General features: G+C 44.5%; 1 protein-coding gene across 1 annotated transcript in view; it reads left to right on the top strand.

The window, feature by feature from the left end:
- Positions 1-13,066: 13,066 nt before the first annotated feature.
- Positions 13,067-20,129, top strand: part of CSMD2 (CUB and Sushi multiple domains 2) — a 336,176-nt gene continuing 329,113 nt past the window's right edge. The window contains exon 1 of the mRNA XM_074562714.1: positions 13,067-13,180. The gene's annotated coding sequence lies outside the window, so the exon portion shown is untranslated. The remainder of the gene's footprint in view (positions 13,181-20,129) is intronic.

The raw sequence follows: 20,129 nt of genomic DNA, 5'->3' as shown, positions 1-20,129 counted from the left end.
ACAAGAAAACTTGTACATCAGTGCTCTTGGTAAATCCTACCTAAATAATCAGAACTGGGGCCTTTTGCCCTTAAAAGCTCAACATTTTCTAGAGGAGCAAAGAAAGTTTCTTGATACAATGGCAGAAGGGAAAAGGAGGGGCAGGGAAGACTTTCTGGAGCTGAGAAGGGAAGGAGAAAAGAATCATTTTTATTTTTTTTTCCCCCCTTAACTGAAGCAGCTTTGAGTGCTAAACTAAAACACTGCAGGGACTCCAGGGGGATCAGATCCTGTCAAAGGTTCATATTTCACAGATGATCTTTCAAAGGTTAGGGCAGTGCATTTGCTAGGAGATAGAATGATAACTTTGTCCTTCAGACTAAAATAACAGAGCTGAACATATTTTCATTCAAACAAGAGGAGAATTTATAGGATAAAGGGTAAGTGGATGTGGATGTGTGCATTGGAGGAGAAGCAGAATACAAAGTCCACAGAACATCACTACAAGGATCACAGAAGATATTCTGTGCCCCAGAGAGTATGTGCTCAGGAGCTGGGCATTGTTTAACCTACTGGGACGAAGGGATGCAAAAAGCTACAGCAGGGAAAGCTGTATCTGGTTATGAGACACACTAACTACCCTCCAGTTCGGGGCGTAAGCAAGAGAAGCTGGAGGAGGAAGAGCTGATCTACCAAAGACCTCAAATCACTCCATCCCAGTGAGAACAGCAGGGGAGAAATCAATAACCCAAGCAAGAAACTGTAATAACAACTGACATTTATACAGCATCAGATACCCAGGTGTCCCCAAACACTTGACAGATATTACAAGCTGAACTGATTTACAAGCAGGGGATCTGGCTCCTTGCAGAACATTGATTCCCACACCAAAGTAAAAGAACTCCTGTGGATTTTGTGGCAACCTTCTCCCATCATTCCATTTCAGAGGCGAGTGTCCGGACGCTCTGACCTTCCACATTTCGCACGATTTAATACAGAAATTCCCTCCACCCTGGACAAGGCATCTCACATTCAGGGGAAGCAAATGTTTGTTTTGTACAGCTGGACAGAAAGCAACTGAACACTGTGAGGACAGACTCCTAAGCATCTTCACGGTGCTCTGCTCACCTTGTAATCTCCTCAGCCCTTCACATCAGGAGTCCAAGTTACACATCACTCCGCTTTATATTAGCTAGGAAACTATTTCAAGCAGCCCCTAGCCATGGATTTGCTTTTGGCATAAGTGCTCAGCAGAGCTAACGGTGACATTTTGAACAGGGTGTTTCCTTGTCTTTGCATCAGCCTTGTGTTTGTTTTACAGAGAGGAAAAATGAGAAGTGGGAGAGGACCAGTCTACACAAAAACCCACTGTCTTGTAGCTAACACATATCACACAGGTCCGACGGCACTGCCAACTCCAGGATCCCAGATGCCTGTTAGGCTTGAGGCACTCAGGCTTATTACAGCCTCTGCAAGTTCAGGTGACACTGCCTGCAGCAGGTGATGACTTGTCTGCACTGGAGTCCAAACAGGTCCAGCAATAACAAGGAAGCGCTAGAAACCTTTGTAACATTGAAATGTCTGAAGAGCAAGACAGAATCAGGCTCAACATCAAGAGGAAAGGTCTGCTAAGGGCACCCAGACTCCTTTACGTCTCACCTCCTCAAGGGTCACTTCAGAGCAGAAGGGCATTACTGCAGCTCGCAGAAGGCAGAGCCACTGTGCCAGGTGCTGCACTTCACACACACTACGAGACTCTCGTACCCAACGGATGGAGTGCCGAGCCTCTAAGACATTCCATCACTCCCTTCTCTTCCCCTCGCACTGCAGGCACTGCTTTGGAAAAGGACTTCAATTTAATATCTAACATACAAACACTCCATTTCCACCTTTCCTTCACATCTTTGAGCTGATACAACTGTTCAGTTCTACTAACAATGTAAACATATGGGGATTTTTTTATTATTATTAATAAAAAATTCCTTGAATTTTTCATGTGTTTTTCATCTTGTGTTTTCCTCCTCAGGGCATCCTACCCGTACCGCACAACGAGCGTAGGAGGAAGCAAATGGAGCCAGCGCAATGAGCTAGCTGGGCTGCGAATACCAGCAGAATTGCCCTCTGCACTCAAAAGCAGCACAACTGCCTCACGCAACACAGAGCCTGAGGAAAAACAGGGATGTCTGCAGCTTCTCACTATTTTTCCTTTCCCTGAATGGATACTCTTTTTGATCCCCCCAAGTTTATCTTCCTCTCTGACCCTTACTCATTGCACAGCTGTAGCTTAAGTTAGCATGAGAACACTGATTTCAGCTGTGGAATCAGTCCTTTAACAATCACCTGTCAACTTCCTTCTGCAGAGGCAACTGCTTCTTCTACAGATTGCCAATTTTCAAATTAAATATGCAAGAAAGGTGGGAAGTTCTGTGTGGGGAGACCGAAAGAAAAACAAAACCAACAGACATCCAAACTTTCTAAAGGGCTCCCTGAATTCCCACTTCACATTTCTCCCTCGGAACATCAATGCTGATGATCATCTCTGCCACTCTGGGATGTGTGACAATTCCTCTGCTATTTCAATAAGCCCTGGGAGAAGAGCGGAGGATGGATTTGCATGCAACCGCTGCAAAGTTTTTCAGCTCACTACAGCTTGCAAATCGCAAAAAAGAAGCTCAGCAGGAGGTTGTTGAGACTGAGATGACAGAAAACACTCCTCCTTTCAGGCAACAGATATGCTTGCAGGCCTTGGGTAGTTTCAAATGAAGAGAAAAAACTGTTCTAAAGTCTTCAGTAATTTTTCTTTCAGAATCAGTGTCAATCCATAAAGTCATCAGTTTGGGTTTCCAAATGCAACTAGGAATTTGCAGTAAACTAAGACACTGGGAACAACCTCGAGGAAACAGGAATAGGAAAATCCTATTGAATATCATCTACCCAGGGCATTGCATCCAGCCCCTACAAAGTCTGAAGGCTATCAGAGTAAAACTTTCTCAGCTAAACCTGCTGCTGTTTTTCTGATTACTGCTAATGTTCTTGCTATACTTGAGCTCCTTGGGTATAAACAAACCTGGATTAAGTTTTCTAGTGTCATAAACAAATAATTGTGGGAGGAACTTAAAAGTCTCCCTGGTGTTTGTTCAGCACTGTAAGAGTGACTTTGTCAGGCCTAACAAGCATAATTAGTTCCACTGAGAAGCTTTTCAGTTTTACATGGGAACACTAGAGCTTGGTTTAATACTCATCAAGATGTTGTTTCCCAACTCAGATCTTTCAGGTGCACAAGCTGGGTGACTCAACAGGCTTGTCCCAGTTTGCCAGTCACACAGAAGCAGCTCAGAAACCCCAGAGGCCCACACAGAACAATTTTTGCCAGGTCCCAGGACCTAGAGATGGGTTGGGGTGAGGGCATGCGCTCTCATCATATTAAAAGCTCTGACCACAAGAGACAGCATGAAGAAAAAGCAGAGTGGAACCTGATGAAGAGCTTCATAAAGGAGCTTCAATGGCAAGCACTGTGCAGTCATGTCCCAAGTGTTAACTTTATACGGCATTGACTGCAGGAGTAGTCAGGGCTGGGGTGGTGGCAATGACTGTAGGCACTCTCCATCTGCTCCAGACAGCCTGAATTCTGCCTTTTTAAGTTTGCTCCTCAGTAATGTGGTCTCTCAGTAGCTACATGAGACCAAGGGAGACCTGTTATCACTCACACTCCTCAACACCCTGGCAGTCAACACCGCCAGTCTGAGAGGGTTTATTAGGAACACACCAGTCCCCAAACCCCACTTGTTAAAGTTTATTGTTATGACAAATCTCTTGTGCAAAGGTAAGTTGTTACAGCAACAGTTTGTCAAGCTTTTAAGTTCACAAGTGTTATATTCTCCTACCCCCAGACCTGCCATCTCCCATAATGGAGCTGCTTAGAGAGATGTCAGAGACAAGCAGCCTCTGCCAAGGTTATCAGCAGAGCTCCGCTAATGCACCGACCTCCTTCTCCTGTTCTCCTCGAACACCTAGCCTGCTTCCCTCCAAAGTGTGCATTCACCGCAAACAGTTTTGCATCTTATTTTGAAAAGAACTGAAAACATGTTGCAAGCAAACCCACTGCCAAACAAACCCCATCGCCTGTGGCACAGACTAAGTGTGGCATATCTCTCCTTGGCAGAAAGGCAGGATGCAGTCTCCATCAGTTTTGATCAAGCTTTCTTTTTCTTATCTGTTATGAATTTAGTTTCAGAAGAAAACTCTTCATGGACACCTGCCTAAATGCAGGTGTATTTTGACTGTACCGTGTTTATGATGATTATTCAGTTTCTGGTACCCAAAACCAGTGCCATAATAGGCAGCGGTCAGGCACTTAAAAGCAGTTGGCACAAAGACACTATGAATTAAATAATCCACACAAATATCCTAGGAACATAACATATCCAGATGAGGGGGTGTTCCTGTGAAGCCTAGTTAGTACCAGTTACTCATGCTAAAAGGGCAAAGCTACACACCTTCCCATCCACTTTATTCACCTCACCATGCAAAAAAGACATTAGAAACATCTTACCTTTAGTGCACCTGCTTTGTCCCCATGCACTGAGCTTGGAGTATTATAGAGACATTGCACCAAGCATTGATGAATCTGAAGCACTCAAATATTTTCAAGGCTCAAAGCTTTTTCAAGGCTTCAATAGAGTTTAACAGCCCCGAGTAATGTTAAAAGCCAAGGCTGCTGCGTGGACTGCAAGAACCACAGCAATTCTTAACATTCTGAAGTGCTACTGCCAAGACTGCTGTTTTAACAGCACAAGTGACCTTGTCACAGCACATACCCTCTCATCTCATGTTGATGGAGCCAGTGAAAGTCAAGAGAGACGCATCAATTGCTGAACATGCGCTCCAACAATCCTTTCTCCAAAGTTTTTCTACTTACCACACAATAAGTAACCCATTCATACAAACCATGGTCCTTTCCAGGTAGTAACACTAAAATGATGACCTATTCTAAAAAGGCTCGAGAAAGATCTAAATTTAGATTCAAACCTGGGCTTCTACAATCACTTCAGGCACTTTAGTGCCAGTTCTACCTTGCCCTCACATTATTTTTACATCTGAGAGGTAGCTCCTCTGCAGTATTTCCTGACTTACACTCAGTGAAAGGTTCAGATTTAAGACATTAGTTTTATGGCCTCTAGAAACACATTACTACATTGCTGAGTTAAAAACATCCAGCATTAAAACCAAAATCCCAGTCAAAAGTGCGCATACAAGGCCGTATTTTTGGGCTCCTTGTAAACCCACTTTTCTATACCTTCTATCTCTGTTTCTTTACCTTGATAAAAGCCATAAGATAGCAGAGCATTTATTAGAATTCAGAATTCCACCATTTCAGTCCATTCTCCCCCAGCTTTTCTTGTGCAATGTATAGTTCAGCATCAATCTACAAAGGTAAAACAGATAGCATTGCCTTAACCTTCAACATACCTGTCTCTTCTAACTTCAACAACTGTCCTCACTTAAAAAGAGCAGCAAATTTCTTATGGAGTCTGTCTCCATCCTCTTTTGGAAAGGAATGACTCCATAGTTCTCAACCACAGACAGGCTGCTTCGTTACTTTCACAAGAAACAGGTGATTTTCACACTACAACCTGGTCTTGCTTCTCACAGCATCTTATCTCAGCACAAGCACCTTGGGATAATTACAAACAGGGAATGACAGTAAAGGCAGATAAATAATGTAAACACAAGGTCAAAGAGACTTTTTTGCTATCGACCTTGCTGATAACAGAGTAATACTATCCTGCTTTGCTAGTAATTCACACTATAGGAGGTTTTAGACCAAGAAAGAAGCTAATGCCAAGTGTCCTAATACTGGAAACTGTTTAGGAAATGTAATCACGCTAAACCTAGAAGTCCAAGAAGCATGAGATTCACCTAACATAAGTATTTTTCTGAACACAGTATGCGTTTTCAATCTGACTTCTGATGTTCCAACTCCTTGCCTTGTACAGTGCATGACAAACCCCTGCTTAGTCCCCTTGGCAGAGAAGGTAAAGAGCCCAGTGAAGACTGAACTAGCATAAAACTATCCTATGGTCCTTCCTAAAGCTTTAGCCTTGCTATCATTTTTCTGTGAAATCACACCAGAAAAAAAAAAATCCCCATTCCACAGTTCTTAGCAACTTACTGTGTGTTCAACCAACTTTTAATCAGAGTATCATACAGCTTGCAGCCAAACACCTTAAAATAGTTTAAGCTTTTTATAGCTCTGTTACCACTGTCAACCAAATTTATAACGTCGAACAACTAAACCAGGTCATTCTGACAAGAACTATTTTCCACGAAACTAGATGGACTGTCATTCACTATATTCAACACATGTGGAAGGTACAAAGTCTCAGTCCTGTTTTAGAGAGAAGAAAGCTGGGCACAGACATTAAGCAATGCAGAATAACGTTTCCCAGGAAAGCGTTAGCAGATCTCAAAATTGAATCTTCGTTCTGTTCTGCCCTGCTTAGTGCTTTAGCAGCAATATCTCTGGCCTTCCAATGCACTCCTCTCTATTTATATTTTAAAGCAATCATGTTTAAGACCATAGGTATGGCAAAAGACCAGTCATTGCTTTCTTGTGTGTTGTAATAATAATGTAATGTACACATACGTGATACAGTGTAATGTAATAATAATATAATGTACACATACATGATATAGTGAAGTAGTAGCTCTACTGTAGCTGTGAGCCAGACAGTATTTACCCATTACTGACAGACTTTATTCTACACCAGTCTGCAAGTCAAAATTCCCCAGCACAAAAGCAGACACAAACGCGTTCAATACCAAACACAAAAAAACCTCAAAAATGGTTATGTGGAAAACACCTCCCACAAAGTTTGCTACTGCTGGAGTGGCAACAGGAGCAGCCCACCATGTAAAGCACAGGGAAATTAGAAACAGAGCTGTCTAGTTACAAAAACCTAATTAAACTCCCATCCATCTTAATATTAAGCTCTTTAAGGTAGGAAATTTTATTTGCTACGGAGCTATGTAACATATTCAGACAGTATAGATGTTTAGTGCTGCTTAAAGCTATCAAGAGATGAACAGAGGACTTAAGCAGGTCTCCCTCCCAGAGGTTTCTGTTTAGGAATGGTGAAGTTCTACTTAGGTGGTAAAGGCCAGCAGAATCTTGCTGTACAGCTGGTAACTACCCATCTTAACCAGAGCTTCTACATGAAGAAAGCGCCAGTGCGTCCCACACACTTGTTATGGATATACCAAGTTTGCATCACATCTGTGTGTGCACACACATCAGAGCACAACGCGTTCCCTGCACGCAGTAACAGGCTGTAGCACTGACATAAGCCTCGCAGCCGCTGGGCCCAAGCCCTTGGGAAAAAGCAAGACATTCTTGTGAGCAGGAGAACCAGTGGGGCCTGGACCCACATCTCACAGCTGATTGCGAAGGCTGACTGCGGCTTTTGCCCATGGCTGGGGTGTCCACAAGGTGTCTCTCCCACTTGGGATTCCCCCAAAAGGGCAAGTGCCACATCAGGGGATGCAGATGCCTGCTCTCTTTGCCACTCCTCTTTCCAAGGCCCCATTAGCAAGAAGATTCTCTTTGGTACTTCTAATTTTCAAAGGAATTTCACGAGAGGTATCCATACAAGCACACAGGCACCTTTTGTTTAACAAGCATATTTATACCTCATTCAGCTGTATCCTCAAAATGGCATGTTTTCCCTGCACAAGAGCCAGAACTAGAGCCTTAACACAGACTCTAACTTAATATCTTTTCTTTCTTTTCCTTCTTTCTGTTTTTTAATCTTTTCTAGCTCCACGCTAGATTTCTTTCCTGCAAACACCCAATTTAGATTGCATCAGGAGAAGCTAACAAGAAGTGCTTCACTGTCTTGTCAGCAGATTACAGAAAGCCTTCTCATTCAAGTTTATCCAGTTGGAAACGCAAGTAATTGATGTGAACTTGAAAAATATATGATTTGGAAGAGGGGGGTGGGGGAAGCTTCTCACCAGCATTGCTGTTCCACCCAGCTTGTACCCAGTCAATCACACAGGGCTGGTTAATCGGTAGCTCTATTATCACCTTCCTTTCCTGCATTTTCTTGGGGCACAACAGCCACTAGGAGGGGAGCTGAAATGAGAACAAGGTGTAAACATGCATGTGCTGCAGTTTCTTGTCTGTCACTGGTATCTGAAAACAAAGCTGCAACGAAGGGAAAACAAAATATTCAATTAGGGCAGTGGATGGTGACTCTGCTGGCCTGAGCATGGTGCTGTCTGGGGAGGGGAGGCCTGGAACAAGGTACACGTTCCCCCTCCCTAGTTCACAGCCTCCTCTTTTGACAGCCAGAGCTTCATTTCGAAAGGCAGGAGCAGAAGGGAAGATAGATGTGAGAGGGGCACATCTGTTCAGGAGTAGTTAACTCCTAAGGAGGGCTGAGATGCACTACTACATGTTGATCCTCAGAGCTTGGAGCATGAAAAACATCTAAGCAAGGGCATCCAGCCTGTAGCTGCATCGCAAACATCTGTTACCTTACAGTCAGGAGATGGCAACAAGAAATCACAGCACAGACATTGGCAGCACAGGGGTCTTGACATTCCCTCCAGATCTCCCAGCTCAAAATCTGATTCTGAGTCATAGCAAATAGGAGCCCATTTGCTTAAAACATACAAATGTCTGAATATGTGGGTTAACATTCTGACATTTCCTTCATGCAGTCTTCCTCCAGCTTATTAAAAACTGAATTACCCTGCGCAATTGCCATTTCTTGTACAAGAAAAACAACCTATATACAGCCCTGCTCAATTATGCAGTGTTACAGAAGTGTAAAGCAAATCATTCAAAAATATAATTTGAAACTATTATTATTTATATTGCAGCAGAGACCCCAGGTGAGCTCAGAGTCCAAACGTAACAGGTGTTATACATATTTTATTTCAATTAAATACTGTAATAGTGAGACCAGCCCAAGGCTAGAGGGAGCCAAATTAGGAAATTGCCTGAAAACTACAAGTGAAATATATCACAGATTCACATAGGTGAGGTTCACTGGAACTTGGCTGGCTGGTCCTCTGGACAGCTCGCTCTATTATTAAGGAATGAGGCAATCTGTCCTCACCAGAGAAAGACCCTCTCACAGTGACATTTTCTGTTGTCATCATGGCCAGCCATGACTTTTACCGAAGGGGAAGAACAAATCCTGGATTTCTACCACCAACATCTCAGATGAACCCTCGCAGGTTTGTCTGAGACCGTGTAGAAGAGCTGAGAACTGAATCCAGGAAACTGCTCTTCAATTAGAATAACGTACAACTTGTCTGCAACAGCAACATGACAGGTCACATGAGACCATCTTTCCATAGAAAGTCTTTGGCAAGGTCATTTGCAAGGCAGATTTTGGAAAGAAAAAATTAGAAGCTCTCTGCTACCCAGCCAATGCAACTACTGGACATCACTTTCTAAAGGTAGCTCACTTAAAAGTCCAAAAACACAGTCTCTCAAGACATGTAAATAATTGCTTTTCCTCCTCAGCTCTGCATTACAGAGCCCCACATCAAATTAGATAAATAAAACACAGTTTAAACTCCACACCCACATTGCCAATAAAGCTGAGATACTTTGCCTTGGGATCGAGCTGCTCAGGATGGGAAGCTGTATCTACAACAGATGACATTGATTTGGGGAGAAATATATTGGGAACAGTGGAAACATGACACTATAATATCCACCTCTCCTTTTCTTTGAATTTAAAAGAGAAAACACAGCCTTTTCCTTAGATTGTCCCCCCACCTCCGAAGATGAGACAAGTTCAAACCAATTTTATAGTATCCCAGTGAATATTTCAAAGATGAGTGTTTCCATAAGCTAATTGGTGCCCATTAGCATGGAATTAAAAGGCAAATGGATTGAAGGCAATTGAGCCTCACCACTTTCATTATTACCTTTTCCCCAAAGACATCTCAGATTTTTAACTCCTTTGACCCTTAGACAGGTTGCCTGCTGGCCCTGACACATTTTCATCACAGAAAGAGACCTGAAAGAAAGGTCCAAAGAACTGCAAAGGGCAGAGGGGACGGCAGCTAGAAAGGCAGCACCCGTGATGCATGGTTCCAGAGATACACTTGGAGCATTCTCCCACCTGCCCCCAGCCTCCATCCCCTGCCTTCCCCCAGTGTTGTGACCCAGTACATGGGCCCCTTGAGCCCACAGCCTTGGTCTACCCATGCTGGCTACACACTCACAGCTGCTCTATGGCTGTTTCCTTGCCAAATCCCACACCTCGACTGCTGTTCGCTTCCCATCCAACGCACTGGATGCTGAATGGACCAGCATCTCTGCTACCGGGAAACCACGGACTGTAAGAGCTTCACCTTGCAATAATCTCCAAAAGATAACCAAAGGACTTCTGGCTTTTTTTAAGTTTAAAAACCAAAAAGACTGACACAAGTTTCAGATGAAAGATAAATTCTGCCCTTTCCTTTTGTTACAGCTATTCCACCTATCCAGAGTCACTAGGATTCTTCCTTCAAGTTCTCCTCCCGCACCCCTCTCACATTTGTTTTTGCCTTTTTTCTGGGGCTGGCTTCTCACTCCAAGCAAAACCAAAGCCACCCAGGACACCAGCACTGAAGAGCAGCTTGCTTATTTAACAGCCCAAGTGTGGATTGGCACCTCTTACAAACACTGTCAAAGAGAACAATTGTTTACTCATCTGTAAAGTTCCCAAGGAAGCCTCCTTGACTGAAGTGTAACTTTTCCCCCTTTACCTTCCACAGAGGAATTAAACAAACTGAACCAGCTCCTGCAGACACCTTCCCATTTATTGTCACCTCCTCTAGCAGCGTGCACTGGGGACTGCTGTGAATAATTGCGTGAATCAGGAACGATTTCCTACCTTTGCTACCCAGACTCAGGCATTGGCCGCTGCACAAGAGACTAAATGGGCCTGTTGGTCTGCTCTGGTATTGGCATCTCCTTGGGGAAGGCTGACAGTGCTAATAAGAGTCCATAATGAGCATCAAGGTCTTTGAAGCAGGCTTGACTAGTGATCGCAAGGAATGCCAATCATCCTAAACTCAGATTTAACTCCCTCCCACACATGGCTTTTGTTAGCTTGCTGTTTACGGCTGAAAATTATTGACATCCTAAATGTTGAATCATGAGGCTGAAATTAAAAGAAAGGATTCCTGCTTTGCTTGTGGCTCCCTCCTTTGTTGCACACCTCTTTCTCCCCACTGCTTTGGTTGTGTACCTCATTCAGCTTATGTGACACGTTTAAGTCTCAGAGGGATGAAAGCTATGGCAACAGGAGTTGTGCATCTAATCCCTGATGCACAGTGCTAAAAACGTACCATGCAGCATCACATTTCCTATTCACAAGATTGTTCATGTTTTAATTCATGTCAAACTCAGGAGAGAAGCTACAAAAATGCTATATAAGGGAAAAATCTCAGGGATGCAGGTCCCACATGGGGTCAGGGCACTTGGTTTATAACCCTGAAGCAGGTTCACAGGGGCAGGTGGAAGTGGGGCTCATAGCTGGAAGCAGGGTATCAGCCTAGAAGCATAACAAGAATGGTATAGCCAGTGGAAGGGTCAGGGAATTGCTAGAAACTTGCTTATATCGCATTTTTGCTCTAGGTCACTACTTCCGCTTATATACAGAGGTTGATAATTCATTATCACACACCTAGACAACACTCCCTAAGTTTTGATTTGCTTCAGCTGCTCTCGCACACTAGCCACCATCTGAACCTGCACCCCCAGCTCACAGTGTCACAAGCAGCTACAACTAAGACTGAGACATCCTCGCTCCACAGTTAAGATACAACTGCTCCTCCGTGGGCCAGACCCCAGAGATGGCCACAAGCCCCATCTCCATGCCTCACCGCTACCACCATCAGGAACAGGGCAGGAACTCCACAGAATATTTGTATTTTTTAGAGGACCCCTCTGCTGTCTTTCCACTTGGAAAGAAATAAGTGCTGTGGACCTACCAGGACATCTCCACCTTCTCTAGGGGAGCAGTCACTTTGTGCGAGTAGCCAGCAGTAGGCCACCAAGGTACAACAAGGCACCAGGTACACCAAGAACACCAAAAGCAGCCAGCTAGATGCATGAAAACAGGAACCTGCTCTTACCAGGGCCTGGACAGTGATGTCCAGCAAAAACTATGAATTAAATAAGCATTTAGAAACATCTGAATGTTACACACACACCAAAAAAAAAAAAAGAGAGAGAAAAGAAAAAAAGCAGGGAACCAAACCACGAGTGTGCTCTCCATTCAGCTCTGCGCAGAGAATTAATACGTGATTCACAGCTTCCCATCTGTGGGCTGAAAACCGCCTGCTTATGAATGAATATTTTTGCAACCTAAAGGAAGTGCAACAAGGCCCACTCTAAGCTTCTACAGAGGCACCATGACTAGTACCAGGAGACAGTACAAAAAGGAGCACATGGACTTACCCTGTGCCTGCCCAAAAGGACTTCTGGCTTCTTCCTCGGGAGGCCCAGCCACTCCACATGCTGCTACCTACAAAAGGGTGAGAACACAGAGCCACTGAAATACCCTGCCCCTTCCTCCACCCCCCCTCCACGGCCATAAATAAAGGCTTTAGTGCAAACTAGGTAACAGCAGACTGGTGTGGCCTAAATTAAATTTGGGTGGGATTGAAGTGTAATCCTTTTGTAATTAGGGACAGATTTGAGTAGAGGGCATATCTCTCTTGAATTGAAGTGCAATCCTTTTGTTGGAGAAACCAGATCGAGAGAAACCAGATAATAAATAAATAAATAAATAGCAGAATTACAGCTTTATTTTTTTTTCTTTGAAGAACAAAATAAATATTGACATGCTGTAATGGAGCTGGTGCACAGCAGGAGGCCTCCCTCCTCACAGCCCCTTCCCCCCCTGCCGTGGCCCACCTGAGGCGCGTGTGTCGTTAGTGGCCCTCGCTGCTGACACACCTCAGGTGTGCCCGGGCGGCACTGGGGTGGCACTGGGGTGGCTGCAGGTGTGGCTGACTGACAGGGAGAAGGGGAGAAAAGCGGGGGGAGAAGGAAGAGGAGGAGCCGCGTGTGTGCTGGGGGGGGGCTGTGAGGTGCTTTCCAGAAGATTCCCAGTCCTGAGCTGGCATCAAGTGACACTGAAAGCTCAGCAGGAGGTGTCTCTGGCAGCTCCTCTGAAGCCTAAAGGTATGTTTTATGCTCGGTTTTTAATTTGGGAGGGTTTTTTTCCCCCCCTGGGGGGGGTGCTGATCTGCTGTGCGAGCTGCTGGTAGCTCACAGGAGCCATGTTCCAGCGCAGTCTCTGCTGCCAGCAGCCAGGCCCCTCGCGTCTCACTTGAGGCTGCTGCACGTTGTGGGGAGCCTAGCAGTAATTCATGTATGCGCTGTGTTTTCCTTGGAAAAACAGTAAGTTGATGATGAAAACTGTCCCTGTCACCTCGAGCTTCTCAGTCAAATCTTTAAGCCTGGCGTGTGCTCGTGGTGCAGGGATGAATATGGAGCCGCAGGTGATGCCTGAGGAGCGCCTGTGCTGCTGGGTTTGCTGAGCAGGTACCTCTGTACCGGGCACAGATCCCTGGCAGCTCTGTCGGCTCTGCTCGGAGGCGCTTCTCTTCCCCGCAGCTCTTGAACGGTGTCTAGGGATGCCTCGCCGGAGCAGATTACCGGTTGTTAGTATGTGTGCGCCATGGCACCCTCTCCAAACATGCACCCCAAGTGTTAATAAGCAAAGCAAACAGCGCGAGCCTCCACGCTGAGCTGCTGCAACTCTTAATAACCAAAACCTTTCTGAGTTAACGTTTGCTATCAAAACAATCTGCTAACTGCAGCTTATATTCTTCCCCCCATCTAACTGATGAACCAGTGATGCTGTTAATTACTTACAGCTAATATTCCAGTGATATTTGTTACTTAGTTTAACTTGACAAATGCCATATCTCTTTATTTACAGTGTGAGCCTTTCCTGAGTCTTTTCTTACCCTACAGGGTAAATGGCTGTCTGTTGGTGGGGTGTAAAGTGGCTGTAGCTCACAAAGAGTTAATGCTGTTGTGGAAGAGCAATAGGCTTGCAGTATCTATTGGGGGGTGCACAAAGACAGGCCTAAAAATCCCCTGTATGCACAATGGGGTCACCACAGTTTTATTGAAGACGTCTTTTCTGAGCCCTGAACAAGAAGCACGATCATTCACCATTAAAATTAGTGAGAGGTGTGAGTATTGATGCAGGCTCGAAATCAATGCTGAGCAAACACAACGCACAGAACAAACCTTTTAGCTGTTGTGAAGCACGGCCTGGCGGCCCAAGGGGCACAGGACAGAAATGAACACGCAGGTATTATTGGATAATAAACTTCAAATTGGGGTTGGATTTGAAACAACTGCCCAATTTTCTGTGTTAAGATGTTGCTTGTCTGAATTCCAGTTTAGACTGGAGAACTGGAGGAGAAGGAAAGTTCTTCCACTTTAAATAAAGCTAGCAGTGCAGTTTGGCTTACTCTGGTTGTGGAGACTTGGGGGGAAGGTGTGAGCATCTGAAAGTATCCCTGATGAGCATTTCAGTTTGCATAGAAACATGCAAATAAGATTGTTTTTGAAGCCATATGGAGAATCTTGCTTTGTACAAGCTGCATCTTAACATCTGCTAGTTACCTCTTATGGCTGAAATCATAGGTTACCAGCGTTTTATTTCTTCAGTATGTTTTGAAATCTTTCTGTTATGTATATAGATGGTGTGCATCTGTTTTTATTCCAGGAGTGCCTGTGGTATGCAGGATGTAGGTTTACAAGTATATGTGAAAATTTTCAAAAGAACTGATGTAATGTACAAATATGTTCCAATAAAGATTATAATGGCATTTTCGAAGAAAGCTTGAACACTTAATTCATTTGCAAACAGACATCAGACTTGGGGGAAGTCTAGGCACTCACGCGTGTTTCAGAGGTACTTAAAATAAGGACAGTATGGTTAAGGTGAGTGATGAGGGACAAGGCTCTCGTCCTGAAGTGGTCCCTGTTACAAAGCTGACTTGGACTGCGGAGCGGTCCCTTGCAGGAGCAGCTTGTCCTTGCCTGGCCCTTAGTCTTTGGGACAGGAAAACTGAATTTTACTTAAGCTACTGATAAGCTTTGAGCTAGCTCTGTGCTGTCATTTTACTTGTGTCAGGATTTGTCTGAGTAGGGAAACAGATTCTTGTGAGTATTGCAAAGCAAGGTACTCTAGACTGTGTATTTGAAACCAGCTCTGGGCTCTCTCAGAATAGCTGGGAAATGGTTTGGTTAGCTGTGCAGTGAGCCCAAAAATGCACAATGCACTTCCCTCTGATGGCAGAGAAGCGCCGTTTGTAATTCAGACTGTAGTATGTTTGACAGCTTGCATACATTGCGAAGCACCTCTCCTAAATTTTCAGGTGATGAGGCTGTGCCGAGCAAAATGGGCTGGCTTCCTTTACGAGGGCTGTTTGAACCTTTTGTTGGATGAAGGCTATCCTCGTGACTGAGGTATTTGTAGCTCCACAGACCTGGCAGGTCTGCATCTGTAGGAAACAAAAGTGCTAAATACACAGAAGCATCTCTTCTTCCTGGTACATGTTGGTCCTGGGAGAATCCATCCCAGGAAACCTCATTAATCAAGAGAACCCCCAAACAGTCTGAAGATTACTTTAATGGAATAGTTATAGCTAATGAAACAAGACACATCCAACCCAGAAAATATGAACTAAATCCAGACATGGGAATTAACTCAGAGTATATGAGGTAACTTAATTATTTACCTAATTCTGTGCTTTGGATGTACCTGGGGGCTCTCACTGTTTCCCCATAAGCAAAGAGCAGCTTTGAGTCTGCATAGCATTTACTTTAGATTGAGTGAAACAAGAATAAATATAGCAACAGAAGTAAAATCTTTATTAGAGAGCAGGTGTGCTGATCTCCTCTTTAACATGCCACATTAATTTGGCCTGCAGCAATTGCAGCTGCCCCCACTGAAGTGAAGAACCTTGAAAATATAAAGGTGCAAGAGCAAGAAGATAATCTCTATGGAGGTATTTCCCATTGGTATTTCTTAGTGTGCTGTGGTGATTTAGATGCAGTTTTCATTTTAAAGGGGTTGCCAAGCAGTTGTACTCAAGCTACTTCAAAGCAATACTCAGAAAAGAAAGCTTCTTATGTCCCGGAGGAGGTAGGGGAGAGGCTGTTCAGGCAGTGAACACAGTCTACAGCTGAATGTCTCCTCATGTGTCTGCAGGTGCCAGCACTGCTGTGATACTCCCAACATAGAACAAAAATCATCGTGTATCTGAGCAAATTAAGCTTAGGAAACCTCACTCCACCCATAACCTGTATTGCAGGGCAGTCCCATTTCTTGACTCTTACGAGGACACTGTCCAACACTGTAGTCCCTGGTTCTGGTTTTCAGAAAGTGTAAAATCAGTAGAAAACTGCAGCTCTGCTGTGAGGGACCAGTTGTGCTTGCAGGAAAAAGAGGGTGATGGAGGATAGTCTCTTCTCTTCTGTTAGTAACCAAAACTGCTGGTCAAAATCTTGTTGAAACCTAATAACACAGATCACTTATTTTATTAAGGTATTTTAAGAAGCCCTTTCCTGTTCCAAGATGATTTATTTAAGCTAAAATTTTGAACTAGGAAGAGGTGTTGGGTTGGTTTTTTTGTCTTTGCTCTTCCTGACCATGTCTATGACCTAAAATGTCCAGTGAAAAAGGCACCTTTATTTCTCTGTTTCGTGTTATTCCTTGCATTCTAGCTCTTTGGGATAGAGTTTGTTTCCTAAAGAGCATTGTTCTGGATAAACATGCAGAAGGGCTTTTGGCTCTTTTGTTGTGATGATTAATTAGAGCAGTAATATGCCATGGGAAGGGGTTTCTTTGAAAGTGCAAAGGGAAGAAGAAGCATTCTTGCTCAAGCAGCAACGAGGAAGAGGAACATCAGAAAAGGGGTGGGCTTTCTTTACAGGCTCCTGAGAAAAGGTGATGTGAGCAGTGAAAAGTTCAGCAATGATAGACTTGTTAAAAGTTGCCCTTGACTGCTAACAGGCATAATTTTAATTTAAATGTAATAAAAACCTAAAAGGGAAAATTAAGATGCGGAAAGCAGTTAAAAAGCCTGTCTGAAGACATCTGCAAAATGGTTTTATTCCAAGCAAATATAGGAAAACTGTTTGGTTTTTTTATTGTCAAACAATAATAGTGCCTCCATTTATACAATGCCTTTTACAACCAAATCTTTTTCATAGATTACTTCCAAAACAACACAGAAGTTGATTTATTTTTAAACCATGTCCTCATAACCCCTTTTTTTTTTTTTTCCCCCAGCGCCGTAGCATCTCTTCATCATTGCAGTGAGCTATTAAGAGCTGTGCGCAAGGTTGTGTAGTAAGTGGGGTCCTGTTTGGCTGGGTCAGAAGGAAGTAGGGGCTCCACTTCTGCACATCAGCCTGTTTCCCTTTGTGCTGAGCCCAGTGGCAACCCTCTGACATGAAACCGTTTACTCCGTGGGGCCCAGTGTGACACAAGTTAGATTAAGGGTGAGGGAGGCTTGTTCTGCTCAGGTTACCCTTTATCTCAACTGGTGTGTTTTTTTTTTCTCTAGGCAGTCCCTTTTCCAGCTGTTCAGTAGTCTTTTTTCCCAGTCCACGTTATGTCCAGACGCCAATAGATGTGCTCTCTGTGTTCACAGCTCTCTTTTGCAGTCATTTTAGCATAGACAGATCCTTATGAGGTCTGTGGATTCCATTTCACTTGACTTCCCTAACAGGCCTGAAAACTAAGCAATCTGCTTGCTTCTCTTTCAGTGGAGACAAAAATAGAGGTGTCTCTTTCCCACAGTATCCCCTCTAAAATCCCACAGCTCTCTACAGATGATAAAGAATACTACTGTGACACAGGTCATGTAGATGCAATCCTGTCAGATCTCAGAATCTGGCAATATTTGAAAGGTTAGTCAGCATAATCCATATATTTTGGGGGGCTGGGGGGAATTGGGGTAAATGCCTTTGACTTTATCTGGAGATGTAAGGCCATAGACACAGCCCTGCCCAGTATAAAGGATTTTGTGTGTAGCTGTGAAACGGCCACAGCTCTAATGATCTGGATTTTTCTGTGTTCTGTGATGGGAGGTCAGAGAACTGTGAAATGAGGCGGTTGATTTGTCTGGTTTGTTTGGACTAACTTGACTTTCTGCTCAGATTTAGAAATATGAAGGGTCTTGGTGTGGGAATGAGCAAAAGAACTGTAAAGTACAGGTGGGTGTCAGAGTAGGAAACTTCAGCGCAGCTGTGATAGTGGCTTCTGAGAGCCTGATCTTAGTTGGGCCCTTGCTGTTCTAGGTGTTGTACAGCAAGAATCAAGCCTGACCTCTGGGAACTTACCAAGTAGCATCAGGGGACTAGACTCGACCAGAGTCACCCAAGAGGCTTTGTAGTATCTGTGTCTTCTAGCTCTGAACATTGGGACAAATAACATTCCAGTTCTGTGCTGGCCTTGCGGACAAACCAAGACAAGAAGGACAAGGCGAAGTTTGCCAGCACAATAAAGAAAGGAGTTGCGTCGTGATGTCAGACCATCCAAAGGAAAAGTTACTCCTGAACAAGTCATTTCAGGCATGAGAAGCTCTAGCAGGTACACTGCCAGTTGTGCTTGGGTACCCATTTGAATCCCTTGGGTATCTGCCACCCAAGGGATTGTACGTCTCTGCCACCAGCAGCTGGCTGGATAAGCAGTAATTACATGTCTAATGTCAGGAAAGCAAATCAATGGCAGAACGTAAAACTAGAAGCCCCAAGAATCCTGACTTTAAGCTTTGTGCTTGAAAGGCAGGAACTGAATCTTTCCCTGGGTGAGGAACTCGAAACCTACAGCCAATTAATAACTGCTATAAAATAGTGCTTTAGTCTAAAAATGCTGACAGAGAATTTAATGCACCTTATGGAGGGCGAGGGGGTTACAGCTTAATTAATTAAGTTTTGGAAAGTCTGTAATCCTTGGACAAAGGGCTCTGTGTAAATGTAATATGCAACAGCTACTATTAATGCAATCTGTTGTAGTTTCATATGAACTGGGGACATGAGGTGCTTTTAAAAGAGAATCACTGAGGTGACACTTTTTTAAAAAGGAGAGATTGGGAGCCTGGCCCATGATGTGGTCACGGTGAAGGCAGAAGACTTGGAGCCCTCTGCCTCTGGGGGTGTGGGTGAGACGGGCTTCCCAGCATCTTTCCCTGCTGCTTGGGAGTGATCACGCTACTACAGCTGTCAGTGTGTGTGTCTGTCTTAAGCAGTTACGTTAACTGCAGGGACCACAGCCCCTCAGTTAACTGCCAGTTGGTTGATGTGCATCAGTTTGTTTATAACTGATTATTAGCTTAATCTGTGAGAGAGCGGCTTTACTGCTCACTAGTGCAGTAGTGCATGTACAGCACGCCAGCACCATGTGCGAAGTTGAACTTTAGCTGATCCAGCAGTACCTCATCCATGATTGGCCGCATACAGCTTTGTCATCTGCTGCCCTGATGACAATGACGGGGTTTGAGTTATAGGAGCCCTTTAAGTGCCACACAGGACAGGACCTTGCTCTACTTCAGAACAGCAATGGAGACTTAAGGCTGCATAACCTTGTGTTCAGCAAGTGTGAAGGTCTTGAGCTGCTGCTGACCTGGCTGGGGAGCTGCCTTTCTCTCCGGGGAGGTACCTGGCTGCGCAGAGGCACGGTGACTTGGGTCACCAGGACATGTCTGTCAGTGCTGCTGTAAACAACGCAGGGGCCTGGCACCTCTCTAGAGAGGAGCTCTTCTGTAGTGCCACCAATGTTAACATCTGTGCTGCTGCGAGGAGCTCTTGCACTGCACATGGTAAGGGCAGCATTTTATCCTCTCTGTTCACTGGGTGGTATTAAGTCATGTCACTTCACCCCAGCGTGGTGGCCTCTTTGTCCCAGCTGAGGCTGGCTGCCGTGCTGCCTGGCTTTGAAGGAAGCTGGCTGTGGGGGTTGCGTGCTGAGTTCTGAGCATGTCCTTCCCACTGAGCTCCAGCAGAGAGATCACACAGACCTGAAGCTTTCTGTCCCTGCCTCCTACTGCAAGTGACACTTGGCAGCTGGCAGCTACTTTGAAAGCTAGAGGGACAGAAA

Source organism: Larus michahellis, chromosome 19 (assembly GCF_964199755.1).
Source record: "Larus michahellis chromosome 19, bLarMic1.1, whole genome shotgun sequence".
NCBI lineage: Eukaryota > Metazoa > Chordata > Aves > Charadriiformes > Laridae > Larus > Larus michahellis.
The sequence above is the reverse complement of the archived record's forward strand: the minus strand, read 5'-3'. Positions and strand labels throughout refer to the sequence as shown.